Source organism: Myxocyprinus asiaticus, chromosome 5 (genome assembly GCF_019703515.2).
Source record: "Myxocyprinus asiaticus isolate MX2 ecotype Aquarium Trade chromosome 5, UBuf_Myxa_2, whole genome shotgun sequence".
In the NCBI taxonomy this organism is placed as follows: domain Eukaryota; kingdom Metazoa; phylum Chordata; class Actinopteri; order Cypriniformes; family Catostomidae; genus Myxocyprinus; species Myxocyprinus asiaticus.
In genome coordinates this window covers 46,822,873-46,844,297 of record NC_059348.1, presented here as the reverse complement: position 1 = coordinate 46,844,297, position 21,425 = coordinate 46,822,873, and positions in this window count along the sequence as shown.

Below are 21,425 nucleotides of genomic sequence, written 5' to 3'. Positions count from 1 at the left end.
GTAGAGCTCTCCGTTGGAGACTTTGTTCTTCCTCATTAGAGATAATGACACATTTTCTTGCTGTAAATCCTCATTTAACTCCACTGTGAGTCAAAGTGGATGTGTTTGACTTCAGTGATTATGTCTGGATGAGACTGCCACAGAACTACAAGAAAACTCTCAAGCCAATTATTCAAAATATGCTAAAGTTTTGAAATTGTTTGCCTCTTAATTAGGCACCATAGAGAGAAAACTGGAAACGATGATGGGATCAGAAAATGTTGCAATCCTCTTTACCAATTTTAACTGTTCCTCTTTAGTTTGTACAACAGAGTTGTACAACAGTCTGGTTCTGGAACTAAAAATCCCATTCATTGTTTCCACAGACTAATTATTTTTAAAGATAATTTACAAACCTTTAAAGACAGACCTACCGTGAAATCCAAGGTTGTTCATCAATGCTTCTGTTGAAGCCATCAGTCCGTGTTATTTCAACTTAATTGTTTAAAAACCATGTTTAATAGCGTAGTAGTGAACGGGTAGTGTAGTGAACAACTACCCATATTCCAGCAGAGAAAGATCCACCAATTAGTGAAATGCGGCCAAGAAAGCCCACCAAACAAGCCCGGAAGCGACCGCCCACTCCCATGACGCACTGTGAATGACGCAAACTAGTCAGTCTCCCTGAACCCTCAAGCTACTTATATATTTGTATATTTCTGAATATTTTACAATAAACGTAAACTGTCTTGTTCCTATCCTTATAATCAACATCTCAATAGTTTTATATTCGATAATGTCATTCACAATGCTTCACGTGATTGTAGTTTGTGCCCTTGTGATAGACGGTAAGTACACAGTCTTGTACCTTTGTCTTTTTGTCTGATTTTCAAAACTTTTTCAAAAAACTTTTTTACTTAAAATCAAAGTTTGTAATGTTGTGTTTCACATGGGAGCTGGTTGGTTTAGTTTATGGCTTAGAACTCTTTTATAAAGGATTTTACGAAAAGTCTATGGAAGAAATGAATGGGAAAAATACTTCTGAAATCCAGTCGGCTAAAAAAAAGTGGGTGAGCACTGTTGTGCTCTATTTACTCTACAATAGTGATAGACCAATAAACTGGCCTACATTTGGCCTTTTTGAAATAATCAGCATTTTCCGATAACCAAAACCAATTGGTTTCAATTCCAAAATCTATTGTGAATTTATTACCCTTACTTAATTTAATTAATTTGATGTCTTTCATTCAGATAAAGTCAGTTTCATTGAGCCAACATAATTAAGTTGGATTAGGTTAAATTAATGTAAAATATATTTAACTTAACTTCATTAGGTTAGTCAGCCATTAAACATTAACATTAAACATGAACAAATCTCTTCCTGTGCCAAATTCAACATTTCGTCGCAATCGCCTGGTGAAATTAATACTGAAGGTGCTACAACAATGGTGCGTTTTATTCACTTTCACTACAACGGCTGATTATGACTTTATAAACACATCTATGTTATGACATAGAACACTTTTACTATAACGCATCATTTGTAAAATGATAAATTTTAATGCTTGTATTACAGAATCACCAACATTTACACACTTATTCCAATGTGATTAGCTTCGGCTGTAGCTCACCTCATAGAGTGTTGGACTTTGAACTCTGAAGTACGTGGTTGGAGACCAGTCAAGCATACAAGCTGACATGTGAGACAAGAGTGTCATAGAAGCGACACAACATGGCCTGGTTGCTTCAGAAAATGTGCTTATCATTTTTCGTTTTGTTTTTGGACACTATCGGTTAGGTTTAGGTGTTGGTTAAGGGTAAGGAGGTCTCTGTTGTTCACCTCTCATTTGATTTTAGATCACTATTAGTTAGGTTTACATTGAAATTTTAGGTTAGGTAGGTACGTTTTACTCATTAAAACCTCCATCTGATATTCACCTCGAAGGTGCACTCAGTAATTATCTGAAGTATGTTGAAGTAACCTACATTGGCTTACAAAGACACATAATGGCCTGGAAGCTGCATCGTTCAAACGCAGTAGTTTTCAGTTGCCAGTGCCATAATAGAAATTCACTATACACAGTAAACCAGGATTAATTTAATCCATGAATTAAAATGTCCAAAAACAGGGCAGTTGCTGAGATTTAGTGAGTAGTATTCAGCTGGTCATGTGACGTTAACATGGCTGTCCTCATGAGAGTTCTCCCACACCATGTAGATTAAAAGAGCTTTTATAAGGTTACTGATATGACTGAACTCTTCATCTGACATGAGTGGACATGATTTTATACACGTTCTGTCAATAATATAGCATGTTTCAACATTACTATTGCTTTCTTTAGAAGTAAAACTTTTTAAATGTGGAAAAAAAAAATGACTGTGCGCACCTTTAAAAATCTGATTGCAACACATTTCGCTCGCTTTTGGCGCCCCCCGCTGGACATTTCACTGAGAAACTGCAGCCAAACGTGTACTAAGGCACGTAATTTCCTTCCGCAAAAATGTTGCCACAGTCACGTAGAGTTCATGAGACCAGGCTATCTAGAATTGTGTTGCTTTGGTTCATTTAATGCAAGTCAATTGAACAAACAGCAAATATCTCTATAGACATAATGATTTTTATACTGTACAAACTATAGATTCTATCCCCTAACCCTAACCCTCACAAAAAACTTTCTGCATTTTTATATTTTCAATAAAACATAGTTTAGTATGTATTTTTAAGCGATTTTAATTATGGGGACACTAGAAATGTCCTCGTAAACCACATTTATAGCATAATACCCTTGTAATTACCAGATTGTAACCTAAAAAAAAGCCCTCGTAAACCACTTAAAGCTGCCCACACACGCACACACACGCACACACACACACACACACACACACACACACACACACACACACACACACACACACACACACTTCTGTCTGTAATGTAGCTTAATGAAATGTTTACCCTAGTGATGTTAGTGGAGCTCTCTGGCTGTGAGAGTGGGTTTATGTGTCTGCTATCAATACTATGGCCTGTACTGGATAGTGATGTAATGGTCTATCCTGACCCCGCCCCCCAGCTAAACAACAGCACACATTAGTCCCTACAGAAACACGTTAGCCGGAAATCTGGCCAATGAAACTGAGGGAGCTCTGCTAAACAGGTGGATCTTGATCTTTGATTAATGACATTACAGCATAATTTCTTAACTTCCAGGTGTAATAAGGTGCTTGCTAAGGCAGGTATGACTATTATTGTTGTTCATTTTTTGGGTTAGTGGTTTGTTCTAAACTTTTTATCAATTAAAATCAAGTACTAAACTATGGAATTCAATTTGTCCAGTATAGTTTGTGGTATGGACATGCATGATATCTCAAATTGTATTGCTTGTCAAGGAAAGGTGTGATATTGTTGTCAGAGGTATATAGTAAAGAAGTACAAATACTTCATTACTACACTTAAATACAGTTTTTGAATATTTCTACTTTACTTGAGGGTAAAGTATAAATATTTCTGTTGACTTGACTTTTACTTCACAACACTTTGAAGAGACAAGTAATACTTTTACTCTGATACATTTCACTTGACACTTTTGTTACTTTTGCAACAAATAATAACATAGCAGCAAATGTAAACTGCATGAATTATTTAAAACAAATATTTTGTTCAATTTGTCTGGCAAATCACTTCAAAAAGTCGAATGAACAATTCATTCAGCGAATCGATTTGCAAACTGGAATCAAAATCACAAGTAGAATCCTGGAAAACATGTATTGTGTCTTCACTTTAGAAGAGAAGAATCTGTATTTTTGGCTATAAATTTATGTTTTTTTTTTTTGTTGTCTTAAACATTATGAATGTTGTCAATTACTGATGAAGTTATGTGTATTACAATTTGTCTCCAGACATTCCTTTTTTTTTTTTCTCCCAATTTGGAATGCCCAATTCCCAATGTGCTTTTAAGTCCTTGTGGTTGCGTAGAGATTCGCCTCAGTCCAGGTGGCGGAGGACGAATCCCAGTTGCCTCCGCATCTTATCACGTGACTTGTTGAGCGCGTTGCCACGGAGACATAGCGCATGTGGAGGATTCACGCCATCCACCACGGCAACCACGCTCAACTCACCACGCGCCCCACCGAGAACGAAACACATTATAGCAACCACGAGGAGTGACTCTACCCTCCCTAGCAACCGGGCCAATTTGGTTGCTTAGGAGACCTGGCTGGAGTCACTCAGCACGCCCTGGTATTCAAACTAGCGAACTCCAAGGGTGGTAGCCAGCGTATTTGACCACTGAGCTACCCAGGCCCCCAATCTCTGGACATTCCTAAAGAACAGTTCATATGCGTTGTATTTATCTGTTCATGAGTCAATAAAACGCGATTACCATTTACAACTGACCAAGGCACCATATTGTGTAAGAATCAATAATGACCAGATGTGCTCATTAAAATGAGCTTAAAGCCATTTACGTGTACTTTAATACGTAAGTTCATTTAAAATCAGTTACTTAAAGGAATATTCAATACAAGTTCAGCTCAATCACAGCATTTGTGGCATAATGTTGATAACCACAAAAACTAGTTTCGACTCACCCCTCGTTTTCTTTAAAAAAAGCAAAAATTGAGGTTACAGTGAGGCACTTACAATGGAAGTGAATGGGGCCAAATTTTGGAGGGTTTAAGGCAGAAATGTGAAACATATAGTTTTATAAAAGCACTTACATTAATCCTTTTGTTAAAACTCATGTATTATTTGAGCTGTAAAGTTGTTTAAATCTTCATTTTTCCCGTCATTTCAGGGTTTGTTGACATCACATCGCCATGGCAACAATGTTGTAAAATTAGCAATAATTTTACACAGACAAGGTTAGTAAGTGATTTGTTAATACTAAAATAATTTTTACAAACATTTCCTTTATGTATTGTGGCTATACTTTTGAAACAGTAAGTATTTTAACGTTTACGGATTGGCCCCCCTTTATTTCCATTATAAGTGGCTCACTGTAACCCAGATTTTTGCTTTTTTAAAGAAAAAATATATATATACCGTATACACCAGTGTTTCCCAACCACTGTGCCGTGGCATACTAGTGTGCTGTGAAAGACTGTCAGGTGTGCCATGGAAAATTATCAGATTCCACAAAATAAATCAGGGCTCCAGACTGAGACCAGGGCCATTTACACGACAAAGTTTTCAACTAAAAACGGAAAACTTTTTATGCGTTTTGGCAGTTCGTTTACATGACAACGGCCTTTTGGGGCCTGAAAATGCAAACTTTTGAAAACGGGTTTCAAAGTGCAAGTTTTTGAAAACGATGCCGTTATCGTCTCCGTGTAAACATACAAAAACACGAATCTGTGAAAACGATGACGTCATGCGCACGCGTATTACGTGTTATATAAAGAATGATGGATTGATAGGCATCAATTTGAGATTTATAATTATCAATATGAATACTGATGTCTGTGCAAATAACAATAATCAATAATTTATTCATTTGGAGTGTTTTGTATGGAGTGTGAACATTGTACAGTAGGCAGAACCTGCAATTTGAAAATCTTGAAATTAATGTATGGATTCAGATGGGAAAAATGTATTTGTATTTTAAATGTTATTTATTTATTTACTTAATTTCATTTGATGTACCTTAACCCTGCAATCATTCACCCACCGCATATGTATATAGCCTATAGACAGAGATGTGATGCCATGTACAGTATTCAATGATATGCTTAGAATATGAAAACATGAGGCAGTGAAAATGCATGTTAGATCCAGTGTACACAAGACCTCTCTCTCCATCAGAAGATATCCATAGATATCCATATATCAGATCATATATCTGTCTGATATCCAAAACCAGTCAACACCAGCAGCTTGTTATGTTAACTTACTCTCCTACCAGCCCAAGAGTCAGCAGGGGGGAAACAGAAGAAGGCAGGAGACGAAGTGATGGTAAAAATGAGCAGAGTTTATTGAATAATCTTGAGAGTTCAGTCTATAGGTATGCGCGCAAGTACTTCAAAACAACGCGCGAGACATTCAAAACTACAATGGCGGACTACAGGACTGTGTTTGTGCTGCTCAAGATTTTGAGTTTATTGACGCTTCTCCAGCAAAGTAATTGTAGTAATAAAGCAACCTCATCGTCCGTCCAGACAAAACTGCTCGATGCTTTCGCCATCTTCATTGTTTGTATTCACCGCTCTGTGGAAGAATGCTTATGTGCGCAGGTGCGTAGTGTTTCTTTACAAAGTGACATCGTCAACTACTGGCCTGGCATGCATAACACGGCGTTTTTAGTCATTTTCACGGATCCGTGTGAAAGGGGATCGTTTTGACAACGTTGTCGTCTATATGCGAAACTTTTCAAAAATGCAAAGGAAAAACTTTTTTCCATTTTTAATACATCGCTGTCGTGTAAACGTACTCTAATTTTCCAACCATTTTTCCTAACAGTTCGATTAGACTTTGCAAGAGGTCGCATTGGTGCGACTACAAAGTTGGCTGACTCTCTGATTGTGCTCTGTCGTTTTTTTGTTCCATATAAGAAATATAAAACGGCAAATGTTCCAAACGCGAAAGGAAACCGCTTTCCAACCGCTTTTTGCTCAATGGACAGATCAGCGCAGAGACATGCATTTACACGTGGACTGGTCTTGAGCGCTCTGCCGCGCAGATCATCATAAACAGAGCTGTGAGAAGCACAGGCTGGGTCACGAATTCGCCATTGATTATTTGTTTAAAACCTCTATGGAAGCCCATAATGTGTCGATGATTAAACCAGTTTAAAATTGTATTAAACACCCCAACCTTCTAAACAGCACTGAAAAGGTATAAAGTAGGAATCTGCACAATGAACAGACAGAAATTGTAAGGTTTCAATCCACACATCACAGATGTTAAAAATATATATACCATGAGCTTATATCAATATAGTAGTGAGAGAATACAGTTTAATTTCAGAATGTGTTTTTCTTACGAAAAATGCCATAATTTGTTGTATGGTTACTGCTAATCATGGTTTTACATATACTTTTGGTTACTATGATCTTATTGCAAATGCCACAGTTAAAACTATGGATACAATGGAACTTCTGTGTAAAATCTTTTCTAATGCCCTCTGATTGTAGAACAAGGCTTTGTTTGTCTTCAGATGACTGTATTTTAATCATCAAGATCCTGATAAAAAGAAAGAAACCGTGAAAGGAAACAAATTTTCTTTCAGTGCGACCAACTCAAGTGCTTGTGCGACCATTTGTAGAATTTAACACCAGTGCTACCACTCTTAAATGTTAGTCTGGAGCCATGTAAATAAATAGATAAATAAAAAAACTATTTGCTGTGGCATTGCAAGAATTAATTTGCAAGAACAAATCTAAAAATAAGAAAAGATGCAAATTTGTTGTTTTATTCATTACCCAGTTAGCACTCTTGCCACCTGCGATCTCATTACCGTACCTACGTGACTTGTGTTTTTTGCATAGCCGAATTTCAAACATTACGAATAAACACGCAAATAAAATGGACAGAAAACATGGAAGTTCTTGAAAAGGAAGACTATCAACGATGGTTATGTGGGACAGTGGGATAGAGGTGTGCCATGGGATTTGTTTAATTGTAAAAAATGTGCCGTTGCAGAAAAAAGGATGTGAAACATTGGTATTACCGGTCAAAAGTTTTGAAACACTTACTCTCTTTATTATATATATATTTTTTTTCTTCACATTTTAGAATAATAGTAAAGTCATCAAAACTATGGAATAACATAAATGGAACTGTGAGCAACATAATCCAAAATAAATCATAACTGTGTCATATTTTAGCATCTTCAAAGTAGTCACCTTTTGCCTAGAATTTGCAGACATGTACTCTTGACATTTTCTCAACCAACTTCTTGAGGTATCACCCTGGGATGCTTTTTAAACAGTATTGAAGGAGATCCCATCTATATGCTGGGCACTTAGTGGCTGCTTTTCTTTATTATTTGGTCAAAGTCATCAATTTCAAAAACTTTTTATTTTATTTTTATTAAATTTTAGTTTCATAATGAAATAAATTAATATGGTGGCACAATTATATTTTTGTCTACAAAACTATTTCAAACATTTAAGCATATGCCTTCAGATCAAAAGATTTGTAAGATCATGAGAAACATTTCTGTCAAGTGTTTCAAAACTTTTGACCAGTAGTGTATATATTTTTTTGTGGTGATCAATATTATGCCAGAAATGCTGTTGATTGATCTTAACTTGTATTTAATCCGGAATATTCCTTTAAATACTTTTATTTAAGTATTTTTCTCATGAGCTACTTTAACTTTTACTTGAGTCAGCTTCCATAAAGGTATTTTTCTTTTACTTAAGTATGACAATTATGACTGTGACTGTTCTAACCATTCATAATCACACTTTTTTATATAATGAATGACAAAAGGGGCAAAATAATCCCATAGACTTCCACTGAGAAAGCCATATCTAGCGATCAGAATATTCTAGAGACTTTAACTTTTACTTGGATCAGTTAGCAACCACCTAAGCAACCACCAGGAAAGCATTGGCAACTGCATAGCAACACCCTAGCATCAGAGCAGCAAAATTTGCATGGACAAACACCACTCACACTTTTTTCATTTAAAATTTGAAAATCTAGTTTCAGTGTTTACTTTGTTAGCATTTTGGTGTGTTGTGACTGCATGTCAAGTTCAATGTTTAAAACTTTATTGCTCAAATGCACTGCAATTAAGCATGCAGCTACAACTGCTGATAACAAATGGGCACGATTGCGTTCAATTCCCGGATCTAAATTCTTATGTAGGTCTTAAACAACATGAAGACTTAGTGAGCACCATACAGGGATTATGCACTGAAAACACCTGATCAATACACCTGTGAAATTACTCTTGATGAATTATTAAATAGCACATTACTGAATATCATAGTCTTAAATGTCAATATTAAGTAAAGCCTGCATATGGGTTCTCAGTACAGGACGTAACCAGCCATTAGACTAATTCAGGGTCTCCTGTTCTCCATAGGAGTTTAGCCAGGTTCCTGAAAAACCCTCTCACACATGGTGTGCCACCACACAATCTACACCACCGCAGAATAAATCTACAATTGATACCTGCGGGTCACCCGATACCAGTGGTCATCCAATACCAGTCCTACCCTGACATCATTGCTTTGAGCTTCAGTGAAGGGGAAAAGAACTGTGACTACATCATCAGCTTTCACATATCACATACTCAATCCAGACACAATCAACTTTAAAATAAAACCGACTTGAAACTACTGTATGTTACTTGTAAATGAACCACTGCAATTCAGTGGTGTTTGGCAATGGCCTAACTATTCCCATTGCTTATATCTAGGGTTAGGGTTTTTTTGGTAAGATGTTTCCCCATAAATGCCATTTAGAGGAATTCAGCCTAGTAGTTTAGTAACTTTAATCATTATCAACATGTTAGAGGCTCTCCTGATTCCAGAATGACCGTCCATACTTTACTGCAAAACCACGGTGTGAGAACTGACTTTGGTCTGTTCTGTTCACACTAGCGCACAGGAAGTCGGTCTAAAATTCAGGCACCTTCCTTGAGTTTTAAAAATAGACTGTAATTACATTCTAGAGCTAAATTAAAAATAAATGATTTTTGATTTATTAATGGCCTCCTCTGATTCACTGCAGCTATTCCTCATCCAAAAGAACGCACACACAGACACAAACACGTTTGTCATATTTTGGCACACAGCAGGGCTCTTTGTTTTCTGCCAGTTAATTTGTTGTTTAAGAACTGTTTGTGACAGATTTGTCTCCGCGCGAGTTTGCAGGTGTCAAGCACTCAACCTTGCCATACCAATCAACACAATCACACTGAGAAATAGGCCACAGAGATAGGGAGGGAGAAATGCAGCATGTAGAGAAAAAAATTGCACTTGAAAGCATAGTTTAAAAATGGTTTAAAACTTTGTTAAAAATAGACAAGATCTAGCTAAAAAGGTAACACTTTATAGTTTCCATATTACACATGCTACATGTTAATGTAATTAATTGCTACAGTAACAACAAAAGCTATTTGTATTTGCAAGCAGCTTCCATGAATAGAAACACAATTAGTACATGTAGTTAAATACAGTAGTCAAATGAATTACTCAGTAACTACTAATGTAAATACACAGTAACATGATCACTGTAATATCAAATGTGACCCTGAAGTTTTAGTTGGTCCCTGTGTTCAGTTTATGGCACATTTAAAAAATTGTACTTGAATAAATGAAAATTCATATTTACTCACCCTCATGCCATCCCAGATGTGTATGACTTTCTTCTGCAAAACACAGACAAAGATTTTTATAAGAATGTCTCTGTAGGTCCATACAAGTCAACAGGGTCCAAACTTTTTAAGCTCAAAAAGCACATAAAGGCAGCATAGAAGTAGTTCATTTGACTCCAGTGGTTAAATCCACGTCTTCAGAATTAATATGATAAGTGTGGGTGAGAAACAGATCAATATTTAAGTCCTTTTTTACTATAAATATACACTTTCAAACGGTCCTCCTTAGCGCTTATCACATATCGCTACCTACTGGGCAGAGAGAGGAATATATAGTAGAAAAGGATATAAATAATGCTCTGTTTCTCACCCATACCTATCATATCATTTCTGAAGACATGGATTTAACCACTGGAGTCTTATGAATTTATTTTATGCTGCCTTTATATGCTTTTTGGAGTTTTAAAGTTTTGGAACCTGTTGGCTTGCATTGTATGGACATACAGAGCTGAAATATTCTTCTAAAATTCTTCATTTATGTTCTGCAGAAGAAAGACTTAAACATCTGGGATGGCATGAGGGTGAGTAAATGAGAGAATTTTCATTTTTGGGTGAACAATTCCTTTAAGGTCACCAGAACAGAGCAACTGGCAAATTCTCCAAAGATTGCGGCAGGCGGTAGATCCGTTCCTCGTTCACACTTGTTAAAAGAATAATTTACCCAAAAATGAACATTTTGTCACCATTTACTTACCCTCAGATTGTTCCTACCCGTTAGACTTTCATTTTTCGTTTCATTTTTCCTAATTTTCTACTTTTTGGAGCTTGACAGCCCATGGTCACTGTTTGTTTTCATTTTATGGAAAAGAACAGCAATTGTGCTCCTTGAAACAACCACACCATCTTTTTCCAGAGCAGCCTGTATTTCTCCTGAGGTTACCTGTGGGTTTTTCTTTGTATCCCAAACAATTCTTCTGGCAGTTGTGGCTGAAATCTTTCTTGGTCTACCTGACCTTGGCTTGGTATCAAGAGATCCCCAAATTTTCCACTTCTTAATAAGTGATTGAACAGTACTGACTGGCATTTTCAAGGCTTTGGATATATTTTTATATCCTTTTCCATCTTTATAAAGTTCCATTACCTTGTTGCGTAGGTCTTTTGTCAGTTCTTTTCTGCTCCCCATGGCTCAGTATCTGGCCTGCTCAGTGCATCCACTCATTGACTATTTATACACAGACACTAATTGCAATTTAAAAGCCACAGGTGTGGGAAATTAACCTTTAATTGCCATTTAAACCTGTGTGTCACCTTGTGTGTCTGTAACAAGACCCAACATTCAAGGGTATGTAAACTTTTGATCAGGGCCATTTGGGTGATTTCTGTTATCATTATGATTTAAAAAGGAGCCAAACAACTATGTGATAATAAGTGGCTTCATATGATCACTATCATTAAATAAAAGACAGTTTTTTGCATGATCAGTCATATTTTCAAAATCAATGCCAAATTTTCACAATTTCTACCAGGGTGTGCAAACTTTTGAGCACAACTGTATTTATAAGCAAATGTGTGTGATTGGGTTTGTAAATGCATAAGTGAGGAAGTATGTGTTTTTGTATGTGCAAGAACGTAAGTGTGTGTTTATATATGAAGTATGTGTTTGTGTATGTGTATGTGCATAAGTGAGTGTGTACTGTATGTGTGTGAGTGACTTGTGTAAGTGCGTATATGTGTATCACGTGCCCCTGCCACCCATTCTTCATCTGTCTGAAGAAATTAATAATTCACACCTTAAGGTGTCAACATGGAATACGCTGAGAGTGCGAGAGCAGAGAGAAAGAGTTAGAAAGGGAAGAGACACCTCCTAAACTTACACTGAAAACTTCTATAGGAATGAGAACAAAGAAAAGTCACACTTTCTTTCTCCAAACTTTCCCTGCTCTTAATAAATAGACTTTATTTATAGTTTCCAGAGCAGTTAACTATTTTTTTAAAGGGGTAGTTCACCAAAAAATGAAATCAATATTTAAGTCCTTTTTTTTATTTTGATATAAATTCTCCTCCCTGCTCAGTCAATCTCCACTTTATTTTGACTTTCTCATTCTATCCGCCAGACTGGACAGGTAGGAAAATTTATGATAAAAAATTACTTAAATATTGATCTGTTTCTCACCCACATCTATCATGTCTGAACACATGGATTTAACCACTGGAGTCATATGGATTACTTTTATGGCCCTTTATGTGGATTTTGGAGCTTCATATTTTTGGCACCCATTCACTTGCATTGTATGGACCTACAAAGCTGAATAGTCTTCTAAAAATCTTAATTTGTGTTCTGCATAAGAAAGAAAGTCATACTACTCTGGGATGCCAGGAGGGTGATTAAATAATGAGAGAATTTTCATTTTTGGGTGAACTATACCTTTAACTATTTAGTCCTGGAAAAAAAAAAATTCTAGTTCTGCTATTGCCTTGTCCTCTGACAGTAAAAAACTATTCAAACATTTCCACTTTTCTTCCTCTGGAACATTTCAGCATGAACCATAATGAACATGACACCGAGCAGTTTCTCAAGGGTGGAAGTTCGGTAGATCTGCAGACGAATCAGATGATGTCAGCTCACCTTGAGCAGCAGATGAGACTAATGATCAGGTTTATTGATCTCTCTCTGCCTCTGATCAATGACTCTCTGACACCCCCTGGGTAATCCTGGAACACAACCAAACCGGTCTCAAGGTGAACACTGAACCCTGGATCAGACACATTACAGGCTAATACAGAGCCATGTGTCACACCAGGGTTTGTTATTTTTCTGTTTTGTTAGGAGAGATAAACACAAAAACCCAGACGAAACAAGCATACAATGGACATTACTTTCCAGAGAAAGAGCTGTATTCATGACTTTAATACAGTCTGACCTCATTGCAGCATTACTGTTGTTGTTGCCATAATTATCTGCTCCACTTACTGTATATGATGATGTACTGACATAACACACTTCTGCCGTTATGGCCCCTACAACAATTACATGCAACCTCTAGTAAGCAACTCTCTGGGCAAAAATAATGCATCCTGATTTTGTGTCACATGAAATGAGGTTGCTTTCTGATTGGCCAAGAAGATTGAGAAGCATGCACAAATTGGAATGCAGCCCACATATATGTGCACTTTTTCTGGTGTTTTGTTTTGTTTTTAATTGGGTATGAAGAACTGCAGACAGGTGAGGAAACTTCCAAAAAAGTCAGCTGCTTATTGGGAAAGGCTGATAGGGATTTGTGTGTGTGTGTGTGTGTGTGTGTGTGTGTGTGTGTGTGTGTGCTAGAGTTTATTTGGTAAGGTCTGTTATTTTGAATCACACACAAGTGTCAGAAATGAACTCTTTTATTAGGTAGAAATATTTACCCTTCAAAGTTGATTTTGAGGGGCATTTTAAACCTTTTCGAGGGTGTATTTATAAATGTATTTGAATTTTTTTAGCCATATGAATATTTAGAACAATAAACAAGGCCTGGAAAATAATTGTAAGAAATACATAAGATGTTACAAATAATAATTTGCCACTTTTGCTACCCAGACCCCTGGAAAATTACTGATCCTGGGAAAAAATAAATAAATATATAGATAAATATAAGTGATTTACTCAAATTCACTAACCCTCATATTGTTCCAAACCCATATTACTTACATTCTTCAGCAGAACACAAAAGGATAGATAGAACGTTAGCCTCAGTCACCATTCACTTTCATTGCATCATATTCCATTCAATGAAAGTGAAAGGTGACTGTGGCTGTCCATCCCTAACATTCTGCTTAACATATTCTTTTGTGTTCCACAGAAGAAAGTCCAACAGCTTTGGAGCAAAATGACTAAATGATGAGAGAATTTAACATAACCCTACCCTACCCCATTTTTGAGTGAACTATCCCTTTAAGAGTGCAAGGAATGGAAGAGCAGAGAATGTGTACTATATAAGTCATATTATTACTGTTTTGTCCTAACATGCACTTTCGTCATACATCCACACAAACTCAGGAAAAGACAGCACAGACCAGAAAAACATGAAATTTATATCAGCGCTCCTTTCCCTTTCACTGCACAGAGACTCGGGCATGTGAAATTGTAGAAACGTGTACATTTGTGACCTAGAATCGTTCTCCTGCTCGTTAGCAGCCAGAAAATACTTTAACAAAGAAACTCCATGCATCCTCCAGGGGCATTAGAAACACAGCATGCTCTCGTCTTCATTTCGCTGTCTGTCTCTCTTTCACTCCCCCGCTGTGAATCATGTCTCCTTCAAGGACCCTGAGCTCAAAGCCACCATCTGTCCAGCAGTGAATAGTCTGTGTGAATTTGTGCATGAATGCAGCAAACCAACGTGTGGTATTGTGGACTGATTAAAATAATGACACTTCCTTGCTGTACCGTTTCCAGTGTGCTGTGAGCTGTGATATCAGCATTCAGCCCTCAGGGAATTGAGATCTTCAGTGGCCAAATATTACAGCAGACGCAATTATTAAACTAACAGTCTGTGAAACCGCACAGGTGATAAAGTCATTTATTCATCCTTCTCCATTAAAGGTAAAGTGTGTAATTTATGCAGCACCAAACGGAATAGCGATAATAAAGACACTCCCGTGTTTCTAATGGTCGGACAAACAGATAGCCTCGACCCTAACTAACGTCACTGGTTGAGCCAATGTTGCTATGCTGGGCTAGATGGGATGCTCAAACAAGCAAAGCAATGTTTTGATAGTGCCACAAAGCCACAGTGTTTACATTTTTCAGGGAATTCAACCTAAAAATGGCTTACTTGTAGCTGTTAATGTTAAAGTAATTTAACATGGAAAAAATTACTCCAGCTTTAAGAGATTACACACGTCATCTTTAAGGATGTGATGCAGATTGTAAACAATATCCGACATGTAAGCAGGCTCCTCTTTTATCTCAGCAAATGTGACATGAACTCGATCACCTTTATGAACTCAGTTCTCTAAACTCTTCATTGTAACCCGAAGCACATCTGTCGCAGAAGTCTATGAGTCACTCATTACACCCAGTGCCTTGCGTTAATGAAGAGCAGATCAAAATGTGAAAAAAGTCTTTATGCAAAGAAAGGTGCTGCTGGTCTTTGGCCCACACTTCACAGCCATTTTTAATTAAGATACTCAAAAGCATTTCTCACTTTATTAACACTTTTTGTCTGGTTGGACAGAAATGGCTTAAACGAATCACACATGCTATCTGGATTGTAAATTACAGATGCCAAAACCAACCAATAGCAACTTTTAATCTTGGGTATACTACTATACTGTGTATGTGTGTGTTGCATACCATATATAAATTTGCATAATATTTTTAAAGAATAGTATGCAGTATACTGCACAACACATACAGCATAGTATGCAGCTGGCAGTACGCTAGCATTCATTTTCGAACAGTCATTATCTGTAAAAGAAAATAGTGATTCTCTAAACAGTTGTGGGCTCCTTTCAGGTTTTGTCCTAATTGGCTGGTGCAGGTCATGGGTCCCAGCATCAGAGCTCTTTGAGGGGAGTCCATGAGACACAGGGGCTACACTCTCTCTCTGCTCTGATAAAACTGCACTCAGCATGTCTGATTTGGCCGCTGGCCATGAGACCGTGGCCTGGATTTTAAAGAGAGGAGTTGGATACTTTTGCCTAATTGCAGAATTTACACAACTGAAGCCCAGGAGGAATGAACATGACATTCTTTAGTGGTACTGCATTGCCTTAATGGTTTGCTGTAGAGTTAACAGTGTAATTAAGCATTTAAGCAACATATATTCTGGAGTTTTCAACATCCATACATGCATCCATCCATCTATCCTTCCATCTGTCCATCTGACAAGATTACCTTTTCTAGAACATTCAGTGATTTTAATAGATGAGAAACCATCCATCTATCATTTCTAATTTACCGGTACATGCAAGACAAATCCAGCTATACAATTCCTGGTCTCTGCAGCAAAATTATTCCCTGCTGAAATAACAGTCTTTTGAATACTCTGAGCTTATGAACATGCATTAGCTTTGCTGCAGTGAAGCTGCTATCTGTATGTCTTTTGTGAAGTAAATGATAGTTTACAGTGAACTCAACCGATTAGCGTCCACAGTAAGTGTTCCTGTATTACAAACCTTTTAGTGAGCACATCATCAGAGGTGATAAAACTGGCAGAGATTTCAGAGATGTTTCCCTCCCTGTGGGCATAAAGGCTCAAGTTCTCTGTGCATGTGTGTGTTTCAACCTCGCCATACTTTAAGGAAAAAAATTATGAAAAATCTCTCTACAAGTTACCTATAAAGTATCTGACAAAGTAAGTAAAGTAATTAATGCCTATAATGTATATATATATATATATCGAATACTAGTGTATTGCATCCTGCACATTATACACTGATATAGATAATATGTCAAACAGTATGCATTACGCAACAATACACATTTCAAACAGTTGTATGCTACATTGGTGTATAAATAAATACAGTAATTTTCCATTTGAATCCAGTTTTGTGTAAAATGTCTTAAAGGAAAATTCCGGGTTCAAGTTAAGCAAGTTAAATCGACAGCATTTGTGGCATAATGTTAATTACCACAAATAAATCAATTTTGATTTGTCCCTCCTATTCTTAAAAAAAAAAAAAAAATCTGGATTACAGTAGGCACTTACAACTGACACTTCGCTAAGCTCCTCCCCCTCTTCGTTACGGTCGAACTCCCCGTTGGAATTAAAGGAATTTACTCACCCTCAGGCCATCCAAGATGTATCTGAGTTTCTTTCTTCATCAAAACAGAATTTAAGATTTTTAGTATTTCATTTCAGGCCTCTTCCTCTAAACAATGCAAGTGAATGTACTCCATTTTTTGACTGTCCAAAATGCATATTTAGTGTGCATTAAAATAATCTACACGACTCCAGCTGACAAATAAAGTTCTTCTGAACGCAAACGATTGATTATTTTGAGAAACAAAACAATACTCATATACTTTTTAACTACAGATGTTAATTTCTGTACACCTCTGTGATGTGCGCTCATGAGAGGGATGACGTAAACTCGTTGGTAAGGTCACGCGTCACGTGGAGGAGGAGGCAGGAAGCGCATCAAATCAAATCAAATCAAATCACTTTATTGTCACACAGCCATATACACAAGTGCGAAATGTGTGAAATTCTTGGGTGCAGTTCCGATCAACATAGCAGTCGTGACAGTGATGAGACATATACCAATTTACAATAACATCAAATTAACACAGCACAATTTAAACATCTGATATACACATAATTACACACAACAATATACAAATAATAACATACACTGTACAGTATACAATACGCACAATATAGATACACATTATTCAATAAAAATAAGAAATATATAAAAAAGTATATATAGTAGTATATATAGTTGTTAAGAGAGAATATAATATAATAATAATATAATTTATGACAGTCTGGTGTGAGATATAAGAGTAAGAGTAGTAATAGTAATAAAGTCCAGTGCTGATGTATTTTGATCGTGGGAGATCAAGAGTTCAGAAGTCTGATTGCTTGGGGGAAGAAGCTATCATGGAGTCGGCTGGTGCGGGTCCTGATGCTGCGATACCGCCTACCTGATGGTAGCAGTGAGAACAGCCCATGGCTCGGGTGGCTGGAGTCTCTGATGATCCTCCGAGCTTTTTTCACACACCGCCTGGTATATATTTCCTGGAGGGAGGGAAGCTCACCTCCGATGATGTGTCTGGCAGTTCGCACTGCTGTTGTTTACATCATTGTTTACATCATTGTTTACATCAGAAACTTGCACAGAGCACAGACCAAGCGCCGTTCACAAACCAAAACAGTCCAAAACAGTTTCAAAACAATATAAAATAAAATAAAAAATAATTTCCAAATAATAATACAAAAAGAAAAAACTATGTAAACAATGACACACTTCCTGATTCCTTCTCCACGTGACGCGTGACCTTACCAACGAGCTTTCGTCATCCCTCTCATGAGCGCGTATCACAGAGATGTATGGAAGCAAACATTTGTAGTTAAAAAGTATATAAGTATTGTTTTGTTTCTCAAAATAATCAATTGTTTGGGTTCAGAAGAATGTTATTTGTCAACTGGAGTCATGTGGATTATTTTAAAGCACACTAAATATGCATTTTTAACCGTCAAATAAATGGAGGACATTCACTTGCATTGTTCAGAGGAGGAGGCCTGAAATGAAATCCTAAAAGTCTTAAATTCTGTTTTGATGAAGAAAGAAACTCAGATACATCTGTGATGGCCTGAGGGTGAGTAAATTATCAGCAAATTTTCATTTTTGGGTGAACTATTCCTTTAATGGAAGATTGCCATGGACAGAACAGTTTGTGGCAAATATTCTCATAAACGGAATGGATAATAGTTTTAGTTGGGCTGATATAAAGAGTGACATTGTAATGTATATTTATTTCTGTTTTTTGTTAAAGAAATAGTTAAATTTCACATTAATTTGATTTAAAACTGTGGAGACTGTTAATCAGAATAAAGGCAAACGATTATTACAGTCACTTGAAAAGAGAAAATCTTAATTTAATAGCGATTACATTTCTAATAACATTAGAGTAAGTGAACAGAGCTGATTATAACGTCTTATAACATACTCTCTTTGATGCTGTGAACTGTTTATTTACTATCGTTTTTACTATGAATTTAATAAATACATGAATTTACGTTCAGTTATTAGATTTAATTTACCTTGGAGCAAACGCAGGTGTCATTGCAGATCATATATGTTCATTTGGGAATGAGGGCTGACACAGTTTGATACACATGCTCTTCTCCAGATTTATTTAAAGATTATAAAAAAAAAAAACACTGCAGGTATCATCTCTGGGTAACTCGTTTCACTATCACAAATGAGGCTGTGACAACGTGTTTTAAATTGTTTGGATTATTTTTATAAAATCCTGCTAAAAAGCACTCAAACATACATTACTTCCATAGGCTCTCATTGGAAAATAGCAAATGAATGACAGATTAATGGCGCCAGGGCAACAGTTGCTAAAACAGGATTGATCGGAAGCACTTTTAAAGCGGGGCTTAGCGAAGGGTCAAATGAAGTGAATGGGACCAATCCGTAAACATTAAAATACTCATTATGCATGTTACAATTATATTAGTGTGATAATATTGCTTACTAACCTTTTCTGTGTTAAGTTATATAAATTTTTAACTTTGTTGCCATGAAAATGTAATGCCGTAAACCCTGAAATTCCAAAAAAAAATTGCCATTTAAACAACTTTACAGCTTAAAGGTGCCATAAGGGATTTTAGCTTCTGAACCTTTCATGTGACCTAATTAGCCACGCCCCCTCATTCTAAAACTCCGCCCTCTAAAGATAATTTTGGACCAAAACAGAGCAAAAGAACAGCATAGTTTGTTCCTGTGGCTGTCAAATTCAACAGTGGCACAATAGCGCCCTCAACTGACAAACATTATGAATCACAGCCTCAATGATCCACTTCAAATACAACACTATGAGAACGAGCAAAATGACTGACAAGTGAAAAGCGTCAATGTCCGTGGTCCACAGACACATTTTTGTTTGCTGATTTCAAAGTCTAAAGCTATCACAGAGACCGGTGATATACAGTATCTCAGGACACTTACACTGGCGGCCAAATGTTTGGAATAATGTACAGAAGGAAATTGGTACTTTAAGTGGCATTCAACTGATCACAAAGTATAGTCAGGACATTACTGATGTAAAAAACAGCACCATCACCATGGGCAGCTCCAGGGCTGGGGTACCGGGGCTTAAGCCACAAATGTTTTCTGTAAAGCCCCGAATGTTTTGATCATCTTTTTGTAGTGATGTCAAAAGTACCAGTGCTTGGATATCAAGTTGATATGAAAACATATTACATTTTATTATTTTAACATTACATTTTAAAGTTAGGGTAATATACTGTATATAAATGAATGATTCCTGTCTTTCTATGGTATTGACAACACCAAATACAGACTCAATTCAGTACCCACGAGCTGTCTTGTCAGCAGCTGCTTTCCAGGGGCTAGTTGCACCAGCTATACGTATGATACAACTTAGCCTAGTTGTGGCGTAAATGGTCACTAAGTCGCAATTTACGCACTACTAAGTATTTGAGCATTGCACCATTAAACTTAGGTAGATCGTAACCCTACGTATAAACTAAATGTTTACGGAAGACTCCAACCAGGAGTAACGGTTGGAATAAAAAAGCAAACTGATATTTAATGATATACAGTTGTGAGAAACGGAGAGAGGGGTGACGCCATGCGAAGGGCAGATGTGTGAGAGACAGCTCTGCACACTTTGCTAATTTGTTAAATTATTTTCATGATATAATCTGGTGATTCAATACACCCAGTTACACATTTACTGTTTGAGGTAAACATGGCAAAGAAGTCAAAATCCTCGGGCTCTGGAGACATTAAAAGACACTTACGGGTTCAAGATGAAAGCCCAGACAGGCCTGTGGACCAGGGACTCGACTTGGATGGCGTGGCGAGAGAAGGAATCCAGCGTCAACTGTCCAACATGCCGGTGGCGATGGAAATAAATCTCTGAGCTAGTCACAAGAGTGACAGATGTTGAAAAACGAATCGATTATTTGGAGTCATCAGAGAGGGAATTAGCCGCTAATCCGCCCGCGACCAAAGTTGATTTGGAACGTGTTCTTGAAAAGCATAAAGATCTTGAGAATAGAAGCCGCAGGAGTAACATTCGAATTGTTGGAATTCCTGAGCATGAGGAGGGCAGAGATATGGTGAAATTCCTAGACGAGCTTTTCCCTGAGTCTGCTCAACATAACAAGCTGGAAATCGAGCAAGCTCACAGAGTCCCAGCTCACAGATCTGCTGAGGAAGGCCCCGAAAATTTTTTAGATCATCCAATAAAGATTTCGTGTTGCTCCAGGCGAGCAGCAAAGGAAAGCTTTCTTGGAAGAATTACAATATTTTCTTGTTCCCGGACTTTGCGAACTTGACAAGAGAGAAACGTGATTGGTTTAAGGAATGCAAGAAACTCTTACATCAGCGGAAGATCTTTTGCTCTGATGTTTCCAGCCAGACTGAGAATAAACACCAAGGACGGCAGCAAAGTATTTACATGTCCCAATCAGGCAATGTCTTTTATTG